General features: G+C 49.6%; 1 long non-coding RNA gene across 2 annotated transcripts in view; it reads right to left on the bottom strand.

Moving 5' to 3' along the window:
• The window catches only part of LOC119695101, a 60,746-nt gene extending 52,343 nt beyond the window's left edge, over positions 1–8,403 (bottom strand). Inside the window, exon 1 of one of the 2 annotated variants that reach the window (XR_005255052.1) lies at positions 5,631–5,739. This is a non-coding gene — a long non-coding RNA (uncharacterized LOC119695101). Of the gene's footprint in view, positions 1–5,630; positions 5,740–8,222 lie in introns of those variants that run through there. The other variant, XR_005255053.1, reaches the window with a different exon arrangement.
• Between the last annotated feature and the right edge of the window lie 10,032 nt (positions 8,404–18,435).

Raw genomic sequence — 18,435 nt, forward strand, 5'->3', positions numbered from 1 at the left:
TCCCGCTCCGCGCTGCGCGCATCCCGGGCCGGCCGCGCTCTGCACCGGCCCCCGCCACCTGTACAGCACCTCTCTGCTCTGCCTGGATCTCTTCTGACAGAGGCAATTAAACCTGCACGGGCCGCTGCACATCGGGAGGCTGCAGCACCTGGCTCAGCCCAGCGCCCTGCGCTGCCGCAGCACAGCGCTGCTGGTGCCCCATGCCCTGCTCCAGCCCTGCCTGTCCCACTCACCCAGCGAGAGCTGTGCTGCCAGCCCAGGGCTCCACAGGCACCATCCTGTGCCGCGCTGAACACGCTGCATTTCAAGGAAGGCATTGGGTGTTGCGCCACTGGCCGCCCTCCAAGGAGATAATCCAATTTTTCTGATTTCCAGACTAAATATACTCATTCCTTTTGACAAGGAGCTGCGGTGTCAATAAGATTTGAGATGCACAGACAATAGCCTGGAACACGGTATCTTTCTATTTGTGCCAAATTGGCACTTTTTTCCCTGGCTGACAGAGGCAAACCATGCATGAGGAGGCTCCCTGGGTCCAGCCAGCCCAGCACTGCAGCTCGGGCTAGGCTGGCTTCAGCTTGACTGAGCTGCCTGCTTTCCTAGGCCCTGCTCCCACTGCCTGGTTTTCTCTAAAAGCTTAGCTGGAGGATGACTCACTTCAGTGAGCATCAGAATAAAATCCTGCATACAATTAAATGTGCCATACAGTGCTCTCAGCTAGGCAGAGCAGTGGGGCTGGGCAGCTTTGGAATTAATTCCACACTCTGTTTATCAGGAGCCCGGCCTTCGATGCCTCGTATTGCTCCTAAATATTTTACCTCTTGTTGCACTAATTGAACCTTTTGTCTGTTGACTTTCAATCCTCCCTCCTGGATTGCAGCCAAATCTTCCAGGCTGCTGACACACTTGTTCTACCCAGCATCTACCCAGTTCAGGTGTGAGCCACATCTGATGTCACACACTTCCTGCAGGCTAATTTCTCCCACATTTGGGTGATGTGCATGTGACAGATCACAGGAGCTCGTGAAATCCTTGAGGAACTCAAGTGAAATATTTTTTTCCCCTCTTGAACTGTAAACCCCAAACTTTTACCAACGTTTCTCTGCTAAAGAGCTGAAGAAAAATGCATTTGCTAGATCTACGGCCAAAAACCACTTAGCTCCTTGTACTACTGCAGCCGTAATTTCTGGCATTTTAACAAGAAGAGGTGATGTTTGCAGAGTTACAGCATTTAATGCTCTGAAATCCGCAGTCAGATGCATCTTTCAATTTCCCTTTAATGCCAGCCCCACAGGGGAATTACACACCCTGGGTCATTGCACTGGCACTCCTTGATCCACCAGGCTTTCTGGGCTCGCCTGGGTACTTACAGCCTTTCTGCAGTCTTGGATCAAGCCCTGCTATTAAAGCTAAGGCATTAATCTTCCCATACTCCAACTTATCTCAGGCTTATACTTGCAGAAAGGTAACTGACCCTCATCCCGAGCTCTTCTGACTATTACAGGAGCCTTTACAGGAAAACATCATTTTGTAGGCAAGGTAATTATGAGTCTTTCTATTTCTGTATTATACTCGCACAGTTAGTCAGATCTAAACTCACCTGTTTTGTTTAAGAACAGGCTGCTGAAAAGCCCATTTTTTATCCTGCTCATGATGCTGAATACAAAAACCCTCAGGCACACTCTCCAGTGAGCAGTTTGCACTGGAGTGTGTGTGGGGGCAGAGCTGAGACTCCCCCCTGCCCCAGAGGAGACCCCTGTGCACCCGTGTCTGTTGGGGCACCTCATGGGCACCCCGACTCTTGCAGAATACTAATTTCCATAGTCACTGAGGCACCAGAATCTAATAACAGTTTGGGCTCCCAGCAGCTTGTTTTTCATTGCTGTTGCACACTTCTGCCAATTTATGCATTAAGACACTAATGGATTTTATATTCCATCTCGCCAGATCTTCTCCCAGGCTCTAGCTCCCTCCAAACCCTATTTCACGTCCACTTCAAATGCCATTTCCAAGATTTATCCAGTCCAGACAGGATAGCCTTTGCCTTCCTGTGGGCAGACAGCCACAGACTGCAGGACAGTCAAGGGCCCTCTCCTCCCCCCAGCCTTGGGTTTGTTTGTTCTCCGGACCCTGATCCGTGACAGCAATTATTGCTGGTACCGATTGCTTTGCCTAAGAACTTCTAATTTCCTTTTCTTTCCAGAGAATCCTTCCAGTCCTCCTGGCACGTCCTTCCAGCCCTGCCCCTAATTCATGCCAGCAGCATTCCCAGGTCCCCCAGCCATGCCTGACATCCAGCAAGTTCTGAATGCCAGTTCATTATCCCCCAGCAACAGTGCAGCACATACACCAGGAGCCATTTTCTAGGAATGGCCATTTTCCTTATTTTTCTTTTTTTTTCCAGTTTAGGCTCAAAACCAGCCTTCAGTGGTAGCCAGCTGCAGTTAACCGAGTCTCTCAGTGGTCTCTCTGGTCCCTGTCTCCCTGAACTAACAGCTTTCTTCACCATGGGGGGATGCTCCTCGCCTGTATCCTTACCCTGCAAAGGAGCACAGGGGTCCAGGGTGTGTTCTGGGAGAAACAGGACCATTCCAAATCTCTGCACCCAGTCACCAGGATCACTCCCCCTTCTCCAGTTCGTACTGCAGTCAATAGATCCAGTCTGGCTGACAGCCTCTGTTTATTTTTCTCTCTTGCTCTCTCACTGGAGTCTCAGCATTCGAGTGTTCCTGCTCACTCCATGTGGCAATGATTTGATTTCTGCTCCTGCCCGCTCAGCCTCTCACAGCCTCGCTCTCCTGGACCTGACTGCTGGTTACCACCAATCTGCCACAGGTGAAACACAGCCTGAGAGGCATTCAGACACCCCTTCCCTGCCAGCAGAGCGGAATGAAAACGGCTTGGCTAATAACTCTTCTACCAAGGGCAACTGGAGGAGATGACAAGGGCTAGTGCCCTTGCACCAGACCACTTCGGGGCATTGAAATGTGCATTAAGGCACCCAAATGTCAAAGTCAAGAGCAAGCCTGCCAGTGGTGAGTCCTTTTCAGATCCCTGGGTGGTAGCTGGCATCTTCAGGCTACTGAGGAGGATTGCTCATGCTCTATTGCAGCCTTGGTTTTTTCCTTATATTGCCTGGCTTCAAAGGGAAACACCCCTGATGTGCCAGTCCAAGCCCTTTTCCACCAGGGCTAACTTTGCAAATATATAATAATAATAATAATGATGATGATGATAACGATGATGATGATGATGATGTTAGGATATTATGTACAAGGAAAGGATCATTCTGTGAAACAGATCCCAGCTCCCAACAGTTTCCCAGCCCACTCGCTTCAGGTCTACCCAGTGACTTTGAGCTGCCAAGAGAATAAACACCCCCAGAAGTGCTGCAGCCAGTGTCACTCTCTGTGCCTGACCCTTGTCACCAAGGACATCCTCACCTTAACCCTTCCCTGCCCACACGAGCTGCCCAGCTCCTCACAGACTGCTGCTGCCCATGTGAAGCACACACAAATGGATCTCCCTGCCCTTCCGTGGCACAGCCCAGAGGTCACGCTGCCCAGCCCTGTCTGTCAGCCAGGGGCTGCTGCCTGAAGGACCGTGCAGGGGAGCAGCTGCCCGTGAAGGTGTGCCCTCCCCAGGTGTCCCTTTTGCAGTTCTTGGGTCTCTGGTGGCGCTGCTCCCCCTGCAAGCCCGCAGGGGAAGCCGTGATGCCCCGCGCTGCAGCGTGTACAGAGAAGGACTCTGTGATTTGTGGTGCTATAAAAGCTGAAAACCTCCATCATTGCCTTTTATATATAATTGAAAACACAAGAATTGACTGCAGTGCCAAGCGAGGAAGGCAGCAGCCCCCTGGAAGCACACGGAGGCGGCCGCGCGCCCGCTGCTGTGTGACTCCTCCTAACAGAGGGCTGAGAATAAATCAGAATTATTTCCAGATTAGAGGGGAAAAAATCCTGTGAAGATGTTTCAGTCAAGCACAAAGAACACAAAGAGAGCAGTCTCTTTGCCAGCCAGCACAGCATTTGCTTTCCTCTGGTCCTTTGCTCTCCTGATCTCCTCCTGTTCTCAAAACCAAACTGGCTTCATCTTATTTTTCCTGTCTGAGACAGGTGAACACACAGGATTGTAAAGCTGCTGCATCCACGCTGGTGTGTCTGTGAGCAAGCCATGTGTCTCCTGGAGTCCCCCTTTTAATTTTGCTGACAGAGGTCCCAGCCAAACTCACCAAAGCAACGTGGCTCCTTTCTGAACTCGGTTACAGCAACAGAGAACACCAGCCTACAGCCCCAGTACCACGGCAATAAACTCTGCTCCTCCTGGCATCACCTGTCCAAATCCCAGCCCCACACGCCCATGTCACATGAGAGAGGTCACAGCAGGGCTCAGGAACACCTGGGAGTGCTGCTTGCATCTCTGCCAGCACCAGGCTCCTAAAAGTGTCCCTCACATGGAGCTGCCTTCCTGCCTCTGCCTGATGCCCTGAGTGCTGCCAGGGCAGAGCAGGGGGAAAAGGCTCTCATGGAGCTGTGCCCTGAGTGCTGCCAGGGCAGAGCAGGGGGAAAAGGCTCTCATGGAGCTGTGCCCTGAGTGCTGCCAGGGCAGAGCAGGGGGAAAAGGCTCTCATGGAGCTGTGCCCTGCCTCTGCCTGATGCCCGACTGCTGCCAGGGCAGAGCAGGGGGAAAAGGCTCTCATGGAGCTGTGCCCTGAGTGCTGCCAGGTCACAGCACTGGGAAAAGGCTCTCATGGAGCTGTGCCCTGCCTCTGCCTGATGCTCTGAGTGCCTCCAGGGCAGAGCAGGGAGAAAAGGCTCTCATGGAGCTGTGCCCTGCCTCTGCCTGATGCCCTGAGTGCCTCCAGGGCAGAGCAGGGGGAAAAGGCTCTCTCTTCTCCCGTGGTGAGGAGCTGCAGGCAGCTCACTGACTGCAGCCGGGGACCTTGCACGACCTCCTTGGTGCTCCTGCTGGAGGACAAAGCCTGGAGGATCTGCTGCACGGCCCATGAGGAGCAGGGAGATGGGGAAGGGGAGGGAAGAAGGACAAAGGCTGAAAGAAAAGCAAAAAAAACCCCTCCCAGAATGCCACCAGCATCCTCCAATTCAGGTGTTTGCATTGAGAGAATATTTCAGTTTTGACTGCTCAAGTGTGTTGTTTTGTTTACCTTGGGGACTTCTGAGGCAAATTATAGAAACAGGCCAGTTTACTTCACTCTCATTTTTAGGCAGTTTCACTTTCAGCTTCTTCTGCACAAACAACATGCTACAATTTGGGGGCTGCAAGGGCTGCAGGGAAATATTGATTTCCTCACAATAACACTAAAACAGTTCGACCCAACATTTTCTGAAGGCTTTTACAAAACGTACATTTTCAGGGACAAGTTGGGCTTGACAGACTTCTTTTAAAGAGAGCTGCCTTTCTTGCAGCCACCTCAGAACCCTTATTTACTACTTTATATCACAGAAAGACAATTGTGGACGTGAGAAATTTCTCAGGTAAATCCCTCTGAAGTTTCAGATTATCTGGCTACGTGAAAACCTGCATTGTAACGCAAGAAAAATTCCAATTATTCAGCTAATTAAAAAAGACTTAATTATAATATAGAATAATTAATTTCTTTTGATACTTACAACTCAGACACTCCCTTGTATACCTCAGGGGCCCAGAAGTTTTAGTGAATGCAATAATGGGAATTGCTGCTCTGAACAGCCAGCTTTCTCTGAGGCTTTTCTGAGCCTGGCACTGGCTCTGTATAAGAGAGTAGGGACTGATGGCCAATATGATAGCTGGAGGTCCCTGAGCCATCAGATCTCAAATACAGAAGGTCAGATGGCTCCTCGACTGTCAAAAGCGTTCCAAAAAAAGACACCAAAGTTCCCCTAACTGCCACACTGCTCCTGCACTCCTGCACTGTGTGAAGTGCAGCTCATCTCAGCCCATCTCATCTCACCATCACAGCCCCAGCCAGCCCCCGTGGAGTGCCACTGCACTGGGAACTCCAGAGCCACTTCAAACCCCTCTGTCCCAGGCTTTGAGCACAGACTTCCAGTCCCTCCTGCCCTGTGAAGCTGCTCCGTGCCATCTCCCCAGCTCTGGGGCAGAGCTGCTCCTCTGCCATCCCTGCAGTGCTCACAGCTCCTCTGCCACCCCTGCAGTGTGAGCTGCTCCTCTGCCATCCCTGCAGTGTGAGCTGCTCCTCTGCCACCCCTGCAGTGTGAGCTCTGCTCCTCTGCCATCCCTGCAGTGCTCACAGCTCCTCTGCCACCCCTGCAGTGCTCACAGCTCCTCTGCCATCCCTGCAGTGTGAGCTCTGCTCCTCTGCCATCCCTGCAGTGCTCACGGCTCCTCTGCCATCCCTGCAGTGTGAGCTCTGCTCCTCTGCCATCCCTGCAGTGTGAGCTCTGCTCCTCTGCCACCCCTGCAGTGCTCACAGCTCCTCTGCCATCCCTGCAGTGCTCACAGCTCCTCTGCCATCCCTGCAGTGCTCACAGCTCCTCTGCCATCCCTGCAGTGTGAGCTGCTCCTCTGCCATCCCTGCAGTGCTCACAGCTCCTCTGCCATCCCTGCAGTGCTCACGGCTCCTCTGCCATCCCTGCAGTGTGAGCTGCTCCTCTGCCATCCCTGCAGTGCTCACAGCTCCTCTGCCATCCCTGCAGTGCTCACGGCTCCTCTGCCATCCCTGCAGTGTGAGCTCTGCTCCTCTGCCATCCCTGCAGTGTGAGCTCTGCTCCTCTGCCATCCCTGCAGTGTGAGCTCTGTTCCTCTGCCATCCCTGCAGTGCTCACAGCTCCTCTGCCATCCCTGCAGTGTGAACTCTGCTCCTCTGCCATCCCTGCAGTGCTCACAGCTCCTCTGCCATCCCTGCAGTGTGAACTCTGCTCCTCTGCCATCCCTGCAGTGTGAGCTCTGCTCCTCTGCCATCCCTGCAGTGTGAGCTCTGTTCCTCTGCCATCCCTGCAGTGCTCACAGCTCCTCTGCCATCCCTGCAGTGCTCACTGCTCCTCTGCCATCCCTGCAGTGCTCACAGCTCCTCTGCCATCCCTGCAGTGTGAGCTGCTCCTCTGCCATCCCTGCAGTGTGAGCTGCTCCTCTGCCATCCCTGCTGCTGAGGATTCGTGCTCTGCTGGCTCCTTTCCCCCAGAAAGCATTGGAGAGGAGAGCTTTCTGAGGGCTTTGGGGGCTCTCATGTCCAGCACCTTAGCCTGGGACTCTGGGACACCCCAGGAGCACCTCTGTGTCCCAGCACACCACCCAGTGGGACCTTTCCCCATCCCTCCATCCTCCTGGGCATGCCTGGAGGTGAAGTCAGGCCAATAAGCCATCCCACAGCCAGGCACACTGATGGACACCCAGTGGAGCAGACAGCCAGTGCTGCTCATACAGAAGGAGGTGTTTGCCCCATTTCTGCTCTTGGTGGAGCACTAAATCCCAGTGGAAGTTATTGTGCCATCTTATTCCTTGCTCGAGGCTCTAAATCTCCTCTCCACCCCTCCTGTGGCACAGATAAGAGCTGCATTTACATCCCCTCAGTCACACCCCGCTGCACAGGAAGGTAAAGCCACTTTGCACAGGTTTGTTAGCAATGCAAGACCCTTTCCCACAATGGTAAACCTCCTTCTGCCATCTTTGATGGCAAAATAGGAAAAGGAAAATTCAATTATATTTCAATCCCTAATAAAATTCACTTATCTTTCATCTTTTTCTATTTTTAAATTATACCTGCATTTGCTACTTTCACTGGATCTTCTCCCTCTTAATATTCAGTAAACTGTGTGTGCATCCTCACTCATCTCCTCCTCTGTGAAGAATTAGAAAGAATTAATAAGCTGGGATATTTGAATAAAATCCTTTTTATTTCATGGCCTGATTTTACTTCCATAAACTCTGCATTTATAGCAACCTCATAAATTACCAACGTATACAGAAAATAAATACTCCTTGTCTCTCCCACTAAGCCTGCAGACTTGGCAAACAGATCTCTCAAAATCGCAGCAAAAGGAAAGGATATTTTCTTTTCAACTCATTCAGCTGGAAATACAATTTTGAGAAAAGCAAAGCAGTGTTTCCCTTTCGCTGTTTCCATTTCATTTGGGCTGATAAATGCCTCTGGGACATGGCATTTCTGGTTTCACCTCTTCTCAGCTGTCTGTCTTCCCCTGTTCCCTTCTCTCTCTCTCCCCCTCTGCCCTGCTTTTTCAACTGGCCTGAAAAACAAGAGGTACCTGGCAGCTGCAGAGTGGTGGCTGTCCCTGGCTGCTGCTCGTGACCTTCTGCCCATGGCAGGAGTGGTTTCCTCTCAGGCTGGGGAGGGGCTGAGCTCCTGACTGCTGACAAGAACCAAAGGATGTTCCAGGAGGTGTCAAAGCCCCACGGTTCAGCAGGCAGCAGATGTGAGTGACAGGGCTCCAGTGCAAGCAGCCCCATCCAGCAAAGGCGTGTGACAACTCTGGGAGAGAGGAGAGCCACTGTGAATTCACGTCCTTCTTTGTGCTCCTGCTGGCAGCAAGGCACTGACTTAGTGTGAAAATTGAGCAAAAATTAATCTTTGCCTCATAATCCATTATTTAAAAAGGGAACACTCACTCACTATAATTTTCAAGTCACTGCTACAGCAAAGTCATTGTGAAATCTGTAAGTTTGCCATAGGGGAAAAATAGCAACATAAGACTGGGTCTTGAGATTCACCAGAGTGCCAGGCTCTTAATCTGCTTACTGCACTCACCATTTGCAGTCTTCTGTGCAGTTAGAGCCTCCCCAAGGTCACCCCAAACATCTCAGAGCTCTTAACCACCTGCCTCTGATTCCTAAAAACTGACATGGACGTGGAAGGACTCGTTAGGGTCACTCACTTAGCACTAATGAAGAGCCCCTGGCTGGTGCACTGGGAGCAGAGACAGGGCAGCACAGCAAAGCCCCTGGGTCCTCACAGCTCAGGCCACAGCTCACCTGTGTGCCCACAGTGTCTGGCTGCACTCACCTGTGTGCTCAGAGTGTCTGGCTGTGTGCCCAGAGTGCCTGGCTGCACTCACCTGTGTGCCCAGAGTGTCTGGCTGCACTCACCTGTGTGCCCAGAGTGTCTGACTGTGTGCCCAGAGTGCCTGGCTGCACTCACCTGAGTGCCCAGAGTGCCTGGCTGTGTGCTCAGAGTGTCTGGCTGCACTCACCTGTGTGCCCAGAGTGCCTGGCTGCACTCACCTGTGAGGAAAGGCCAGGTGAGCTGGGGTCCCAGCAGCCCCTGTGAGCCCCAAAGGCCCTGCAGGCAGAGCTGGGGGTCAGAGCCTCTCCCCACCCTGCACGGCCAGCGTGGGCAGCTGGTCAGAGCTCAGCCCCCAGCCTGGGCTCCCCCTGTGCCACGCCTGGAGGGAGCACGCTGTGCCACAGAAACCCTGCTCTGTCTCACCACTGCTGTCCAGCCTCCCCTGGGACCTGGGAGAGCCCTGAGAGTAAAATATCAAAATAAATTTTAAAAATCCAATAAATAAATAAAGAATAAATGCAAGAGTCTTGTGGCTACAGGAACCATCTCCAGGCCTTGGGGAAGGCAGGAACCAGGTCCCTGCACCCTCGGTGTCCCTCCTGCCCCGGGGCATGGCTCTCACACATCCCTTGCTCGTGTGGGCAGGTTTTGGTGCTGTTTGGGCTCCTGTGAGCTGTCGTGCAGCCTGGGATGCCAGGCTCCGTTGGAATCCCTAGGATTTAATGTGATATAACAACAGTGCTAACAAGGAAATACATCTGTTACTGAGGGTGGCACGCACACAAACCCGGCTCCTGCCGCCACGCAAGAAAGGACTGGCAGGGAAATTTGTATTTTGTTTCTGCTTTTAGGGGAACGCAAAGGAAACAAACAATAATGGCAGCCTATAAAACAGCAATAAAAAGAATGGAGATTAGACTGCAGCATGCAGGCACTTAAAAAGAAATAAATAGCAAAATATGCCTAAATTTGTTTCAATTGGGTCTGAAAAACAAACCTGAGACAAAAAAAAAAAAAAACCTGCTCCCCTCCCCAAAAGCCACAGGCTGCCTAAAAAAAGATTTTATGGGAAGAAAAGACTGATGAGTACTTTGAGAATGTGTTAACTTTTGAACAGCTTGAATATTCAAATTTGAATAAAAATATTCCTTCAATTAAAAATTATTAAAATTAGCTCAAAGTATTTTTTGGTGTGCTCACTGCAAGAATTTAATAGGATCTAGTACTCAGCAAAGCTTTGAAGCAAAAATAACGTCTCAGGAGCTCATTACGCATTAAATCCTATCAAAAAGCAGAATCCCACTATGAAATTAACACAATTTGCAAATCATTATTGCAGGTTACTCCTTCCCCTGCTCTTTTGGCCACTCTTAACTTGAATCTGTGATGTTGTCAAAAGCAACAATAAGGAAAATCACTCAGAGAAACGGGGATTGCATCTGAAGCACCCTGAGCTGCAAACAGCATGGTAGAATAGTCACACAGCACAACAAACACAGCAGAAGCTGTCAGGAAAGCCGAGAGGTAGAAAGTGAAGTGAATCAAGGGATGTGGATGAAAATCATGTCTGGGAACTTTTTCTGCAGGAGGAAATGCTGAACCTTGTGCCTCCCTGGGCTTCTGTTAATGTAGTGGTGTAGTTTTCAGTCTGGGTCTTAGCATGGCTGAATTAATTGCTTGTTTTACGGGATGCGTTCACTCACAAGTGTTCATGAAATATGAAACACTGGACAAAGTCTCCTTTTAATGAAATGCTGGTTCTTGTTTCCTCTTGCTGAATTGGAGGAAGAGGGGGGAAAAAGGCCAATCAATATGGTCTGAAACAGCAATAGCTCATTAAAATGGGAGCCTGTCAATACAGAATGTGTCTATCACTTGGGGGTACTGAAGTGGTGCTGGTAATGGCACTTCATTCTGTGTTTGTTAAAAGTACTTGTGGTGTTTGCTAAAACTGATCAGGTGCTGGCTGCCTTCAGCATTTCTGGGGGCCAGAGGGAGGTGGCAAGTGAAGGAGAGCCACCAAGCTGTGCTGGGGTAAGGTGGGAACCAGCACGGCTGAGCTGGGGGATTTAGCTGTTGTTTTTAATGCAGTATGTGGAATATTAAACTGTTTATCTTGTTATTGAAGCCATAAGAAGGCTCTTTCATGTCATCATTTCTATTTTATTTTGTTTAGAGTCCTTCATTAAGTTTTCATATGAAAGATCTGTAATTTAGATCTTCAAAGAACTTTCAAAATGTAAGTTTTAGGGACGACAAGTGCTGTGTGTGTGCAGCTCTACTCTAAAGGCAAAGTCAAATCGCAAAAATACCATCAAGAATGTTTCTTCCTTTCCTTTTTTATTTATGAGTAAAACACAGGGGATTTCTCTGGGGAAAAAAGAATTAGTCTGACTTGATTCTAATCAGCACATGCAGAAGGCTAAACCAGTGCTACCCCTGAAAGGCTAAAGAAGGCTTTGTGATCTGTGGGCCAGGGCAAAAAGCCCCAAATTAATCCAAGGTAGTTTAAGACCAGGAACGCTCTGCATACAAGCACTGGGTTTGTTTTGCAATCCTAATTCTTAGCAATCAAACCCCCAAAGCCCCTGAATCCTGCAGGGTTTCATGCTCCTGCTGGGTCGGTGAGCACAGCCTGGGAGCAGAGCAGAGCCTGGCCTGGCTGCTCAGCTCTGTTCCTCTGGAGCAGGGGGCAGCCCTGATAAGGAGGGCAGCTTGGAGACCACTGCACTGGGACATTCCACCAGCAGCCACAGCAGGGCTCAGGAGCTGCACACCAAATCCCTGCCCCACGCAAGCCCGTACCAGCATGCTGACAAACCCCACAAGATTTATTTTACTACATCCAAGGCTGATAACCCCTCTTGGGTCAAGTCCCTTGTTATAAATCAGTCCATCAATCCCCAAGATTGCTGAAGCATTTGGTTTCACGTGGTGATGGTGAAGCAATTAAAAGCTCAGCCCTAAACAAATTAGATTTTGTATGTTTGGTTTTACAGACATCCAGAAAGGGGTCAGATCTTTTATCACTGTTGTCAAGGGGGAGGGAGAGAATCCATCAAGTCACACAGAACTAATTTACACCACTTAGTGAAAAAACTGGAGCTATAAATGGTAATCCAAGTAGAAAGGTTTCTTTCAGGACAGAAATGCACCAGGCTCTGCTGGAGCCTGACAGATCATGAGCTGGTACTAGCTGAGGAATCAAAAGAATTAGGGACGTGCTGGAGAAAAGGGACCTCTAACAGTGACTGGGAAAGTGCTGGAATCTGGAGCTGTCTGGCTGTGTTTGTACACTGTCCTGTTATCTCCAGGGGCTGTTTGCCCATCGTGCCCCGGAGCTCAGAGGGTCACTCTGCTGCACTGCCTGCAGATGTGCCCAGCTGTGCTCCCCTGGCATCTCCCATGGGTGGTTCTGATCTCACAGGGGCTCTCAGGTCCCTGTTCATGGCACTCACCCCACCCTGCTGTCAGCTCTCAGGTGCTCCCCACACTCTCCCCATCCCACTGTCAGCTCTCAGGTGCTCCCCACACTCACCCCATCCCACTGTCAGCTCTCAGGTGCTCCCCACACTCACCCCATCCCACTGTCAGCTCTCAGGTGCTCCCCACACTCTCCCCATCCTGCTGTCAGCTCTCAGGTGTTCCCCACACTCACCCCATCCTGCTGTCAGCTCTCAGGTGTTCCCCACACTCACCCCACCCTGCTGTCAGCTCTCAGGTGCCCCCCACACTCACCTGTCAGCTCTCAGGTGCTCCCCACGCTCACCCCACCCTGCTGTCTCTCTTTCCTGTCACTGAGACACAAACAGCAGCACCCTGAGCTGGGGCAGGCAGGGCTGGGCCACTCTGACAAAGCTGGGGGCTGCATTCAGCCCTGAGTGATGCCAACACGTGTTTGGGTTAAATTTCTCCCTAAATTCTGCCAGCAAGTCCACCCGGGCTGAAGAGTGCAAACTGCTCGGAGTAGGGACCATCACTCACTGTGCCTTCACTCATCGAGGCACAAGGCTAATGCCTTATCTTTAATGAAAGTCTCCACATGTTCCTGTACTATAAATAATAATTTAAATATTGTATGTCTCAGCTCCAGTGGCTGAGCTTGAAGTGATCATTTTGGAAAGATGGAGCAGCTCTCATCTAAAAATACGTATCTGAAAAACTATTCTGGAAGAAGCGAGACTTATAAATTGATAAATGAGTTGAAGCTGGGATGGAGACCGTGATGAGAGGAAAAATTCAGCTCTCAGAAAGAAGGAAATGAAAGGAAAGCAAGAACTGTTCCAAGACTTTCATTGTTTAGAATTAAGGATTTGAGGCGTAGCGATGTAACAACTGGGAAAGTGGCATTCTGAAAATGCTGACCTAGATGAGGAGCTTCTGAATCCAAAAAAACATCATTAAGGAGACTTTCCACTTAACGAAAATAAGCAGGAAAAATGGAAATTTTTTTTTCATGGAAATGTAACTTTGTAGGAGATTAAAGAAGCATGACAGAAACCCAAAATGAGGATTCAGAGGAAGCACATCTCAGCCAGCTAGGTGGCTTTGATCCTAATTGATAGGAAGCCCAGACACCATCACTCTCCTCCCAGGCCCTGCACTCGAGCAGCAAGGCCAGACAGCAGAGCCTGGAGAGTGCAAGAGTCCATCCCTGCACTGCATTTACTGCATTTACTGCATTTACTGCATTTACTGCCACGGCCAGCCTGCTGCCCCTGGGGAGGACACTTCCATGACTGAGGCTTGGGCTTGGACAAAATTCTACACTTTTCATAACTAAACAGTATTTTTATACCTTAGACCTGCTTTTTTCACTGGAACAATGTGATATTGCATGTTTTTCTGACATTCAAAAGCACAGAGTAAGAACAGTCCCTCTGACATATTCCCTTTAATGAACCAGTACAATTCTAGCATATTTTTTCCACATTCCATGTAAAGAGCAGAAAACATTTCTCATTTCCATTTGAATTTTATCACTTCACTAATACAAAAGACATGTACTTCTAAGCATGACCTACCAAAGGTCTTCGAATTTCATAGCGCACAGACCAAATTAATTGCTTTATTAATGGCCATGATAAAACCAGAGCTCTGCTTCCTACTTAGGAAAACCTTTTCCTCTGAGAGTCTTTGTGATGTAAACACACGAAGGTGAAAGCACCCAGCAACACTGGCACTAGGGATGGTGAAATCTGGGGGAGGGAGGATGCAGAGGGGCTGGGAAGTGAAGAAGAGGAGAAAACAGCAGAACACGGAGCAGGATCCTGCGGTCAGAATGAATGGGCAGCTTTTATTTTCAGGAAGAAAACCACCCCACCACAGTCCTACCTCAACCCAGTTACAGAGGAGACCTCACAGTGGGGTGAGCTCTCAGACAGAGGCTCATTCGGGGCACACAGAAATCAGGGAGAGGCTCTAGCCCTGCAGCAGGTTTTGTTTTAGCCCTAAAAACTCACAGCACCCACCTCAGCGCCAGGGAAAGTTGCAGCTTTGCAGGGATGGTGAGCAAAAACTGCAGGAAACCTTTGTTGACTCAGAAACTCCCCAGCTGCAAACGGAGGGAAAGGATGAGCAGATGATGGAGAGCTGGAGCAGCTCGGGCTGAGGCAGGCAGGAAAGGAGAGGCTGCCTTGGCACCGGCTGTGGGGAGCTGGGAACTCGGGCAAGGTTAAGTCTGCACTTACCCTGCACTGCAGCTCAAGCAGGAGACTTTTCTGCTGACAGAATGCAGGCTGGAAAGGGAGAAGAAAGCTGATTGATAGGAAAGAATCAAGCAAGTGAAAGTGAATAATAGGGGAGCAGACAGTAATTGTTGAAGGAGATTTGATAAACTGTTTCAGAGCAAGACAAGGAGCAAAGAGTCAAATGCTGTGCTGCCATAAAAGCCAAAAGTCAGAAAAAAATAATAAAAGCCAGGATTTTTTTTTCTTCCCTCTCAGAAAACGCCTAATGGGGCTACATGAGAGAACAATCAATTGGGCTGATTGAAACTGTGTTAAAAATTATTTAAAAAATAATCCAAATTATTCCACTCGATTTAATTGGTGAATCAGCAAGATCTGCCACGTTGTGTTGGAGACCAGGCTGGAGGATTATGAAATGAAGCACAGAGAGGAGCAGGGCTCCCACAGGAGCCCTTGGAAAGAAACCTGAGAAGGAAAACATTAGGAAGGTTTGAACAAGAACCTTTCGGCAGGCACTAAAAACATGACCAAAATGTCAGCCTTGAGGAGATCCCAAGACAATGAAGATAAGAAATACCAGTTAAAGGGGCCCAAACTGCACAAGACAGGACACCTCTGTCAGCTGGATGCCACAGCAGGAGGGACCAAGGAGCAGGGGCTGTTCTGCTGGGTGCCAGGACTTGAGAGAGCGTCCCTGGCTGATGTCAGCACTGCAGAGCTGGCAGCAGGGCTGCGAGGGCTCAGGGTTTTCACCCTTCTTGCCACCGGGCACCGAGGAAACAACGAGACCTCGGGCAGTCTGGATGCTGTAGGAGGAAGTCAGCAACAGCACTGGGGATTTTTAACTGAACAGATTAAAGATTGTTTGGCCCGTTGTTTGCAGTCCTTGCGCACGATTTTCTGAGACAGAACACAAAGCAAGGAGTGCCCTGCAGCCTGGCAGGCGTGGAGACACACGCACAGCCACAGAGGGGTTCCACCCCTGCTCGTGCTCCCAGGGGATGACTGTGGGGCTGAGCTGGCCCTCTGTGCTGTGTGGCTGCACTGGCAGGTGGCACTGGCCCTTCACCAGGGGCTGGGTGCTGGTTTGGAGCTGGAGCTGGGCTGCAGGTGGAGGGAACAAGCGGGAGGTGGGCTGGCACTGCCAGGGGGGCACGGAGGCTGCCTTGGAGGGATCCCTGCTGGCCCCCCAGCACACTGATCTCCACAGACCAGACAAGGTCTTAGAGCTGGACTGAGCTCCGGGGTAAGGCTGCAGTTCCCTTCCCAGAGAAAGCTGAATTTCTTTAAGGCAGGGTTTCCAGCTAGGCATGGCTGTGCTGCCTGCCCCCATCCCAAACACTGCTGGGAAAGCTCAGATCGTCTCCAGCCCTGGGTAATCCCGTGCTTTAACAAGGGTGGAACAACCTAGTGTGGAAGACAGGATTCAGAAAGAGTTGTTGTCTCCTTTAGAGCACAGATCACCTTTAAAGGTAGAAAATCAACTACAAAAAGAATCTTGGGAATGTAAGGAAGCAGCGCTCAGGGAGTGCAGGCTGGAGCCTCGCACCTCCCAGCACGCCTGAAATACAAGCAAGTGTAAAAGCAATCACTGATTAAAGTTTGTCTTTTCACTGTTTGACTGGCCTAAGGGAGACAATGGCAGGATAAAAAAGAATAATAACAGCAATCAGCCTATGGGGGTAATTTTTAATAAGAGTGCTGCGCTGGGGAGGTACCTGTCTGTGCAGAGCTCCCAGGAGGGATCAAAGCAGCCCTCAAAGGAGGGGACAGGGACACTGTGGGTCAGGGCTGGGGAGTGCAGCACACGTGGGCAGGGCAGCTTTGCTCTCGGGCCCTGCTGCACTGCGTGGGAGTGCAGCAGAGCAGGATGCAGCGGGGTGAGGGCTGATGGAAGCGCTGACAGCACACCGACGCTAATGAAGGCACCAACTCGGCGCTGGGGCTTTTTTTTGAGGACTGCCTAATGAACTCCACTTTTAGATACACCAAGTGAAATATGTAAAATACTCACTACAGGGGTGAATCTCTGAGAGACCAGGAATAGACACCGCTGGGAAAACACAGCTGCACCTGAGCCTGCAGAACTGCTCAAAGGGGCCATCAGACATCCCCCAGCTGCCTGGCTGGGCTGTGGCAGGCTGACACCACAGAGGAGCTGACACCAGTGGCACATGTGCCACAGTGGGGGAATCAGCTCACTTCTGCGTCTCATTTTGCCAGTCTAATAATGGAGCTAATCATATTTACCCACCTGACAATAGAGCAGTGAAGCTTAATGGGGTGCTTTGAATTCTTGGACAATACGCCCTATAGAATTACAGAATTATAACAGACTCCTTCTCAAAGATCTTACAGTGTTTTATCTTACTGCAACTGCCATGGTAACTCGCTGCCCTGAAAACCTTGGATAAAAACCTCAGTTTTCTGTTGCACATCTGCTTCCAAAGCAGGGGTAACCCTGAGTGGCCACTGCTGTGATCACAGACATCTCTAATGCGATGCTTTTTGATGAAGGCCCTGCCAGAGCTCTGCCCAGGCCCTTCTGAGGCCAGAACTGCAAATAGATTTACATCTCCAAAACTGATGAATTAATGTGACTCCAGGGCTGATGGGCCAAGGAAACTTAAGAGATGCAAACAGAGAGGTGCCAAACTGCCCCCAGGTTAAGCATCATGTTTAGGGACTGCAAGTTCTTTTCCCTATGCAGGAAAAATGTGCCAAGGAGTTGCAGCAGAACAATATCATGAGTTTGCATTGCACATCCAGGTGTGGATGCATCATGGAAAACACTGTCCTGCCTTTTGAACTTTTTGACATTAATTCTTCAGAGTTTCAACCAGTACGTGCCAACACCTTCATGGGTTTACAAACCTTCTTCAAAGGAAAATAATGCTAAAATGGCAGAAACAGAAAACCTGACCCTTCATGTTCCACTCATGCCACCATCAGTTCAGTCCTTATTCCCCACACAAAGGTGGCAAAAGTGCAACAGAAACTTATTTCAACAAGTTCAAATGAAAGTTATTCTATCATCGTTCCACAACAAGAAAGCTAACCTCCAAGTCCTTAAACTGTGGGTTTTTTGAGTGATACCTTTTCCTATAGGTATCAGCTTATGGTGTCAGACCCTTCAAAAGGGGCTGAAAATGAAGAAGATTAAATAAGAAGATTAAATGAAAAATAATTAAATGAAGTAATTAAATAATATAATAAAACAAATACAATAAAATAAATTAAAAATCAAATAAAAATAATATAATAGAAATAATATAATAAATATAATATAATATAACATAACATAACATAACATAATATAATATAATATAATATAATATAATATAATATAATATAATATAATATAATATAATATAATATAATATATAGAATATATATATAGAATAGAATTAATTAAAATAAATCAATAGGATAAAATTCACCAGAGAAAGGGATGGAATGAGCTGATTAAAGAGCTGATGAGCTGATGCAAAGCTGCTCCCACCCTGGCTGAAGAGTGGCCATCAGCCAGCCCACCAGGTGCTGCTGTGAGAATGGATGGGCACCAGGGTACCAGGGCAGGGCCTGGCAGGCTGGGGTGACATCTCAGCACTCACAACCTGCCCAAATCCTCCCCTCTGCACTCTGGGGCAGGAGGGGCAGGGCTGGGGGTGCAGGGGACGCTCTGCCCAGGGTCCCATCAGCACCTGAGGACCAGAGGGCCCCAGAAGAAAACAGAAAGGAAGGAAACAGAAAATGATGCAGGAAGGA

Source organism: Motacilla alba, chromosome 4A, assembly GCF_015832195.1.
Source record: "Motacilla alba alba isolate MOTALB_02 chromosome 4A, Motacilla_alba_V1.0_pri, whole genome shotgun sequence".
Classification (NCBI taxonomy): Eukaryota; Metazoa; Chordata; class Aves; order Passeriformes; family Motacillidae; genus Motacilla; species Motacilla alba.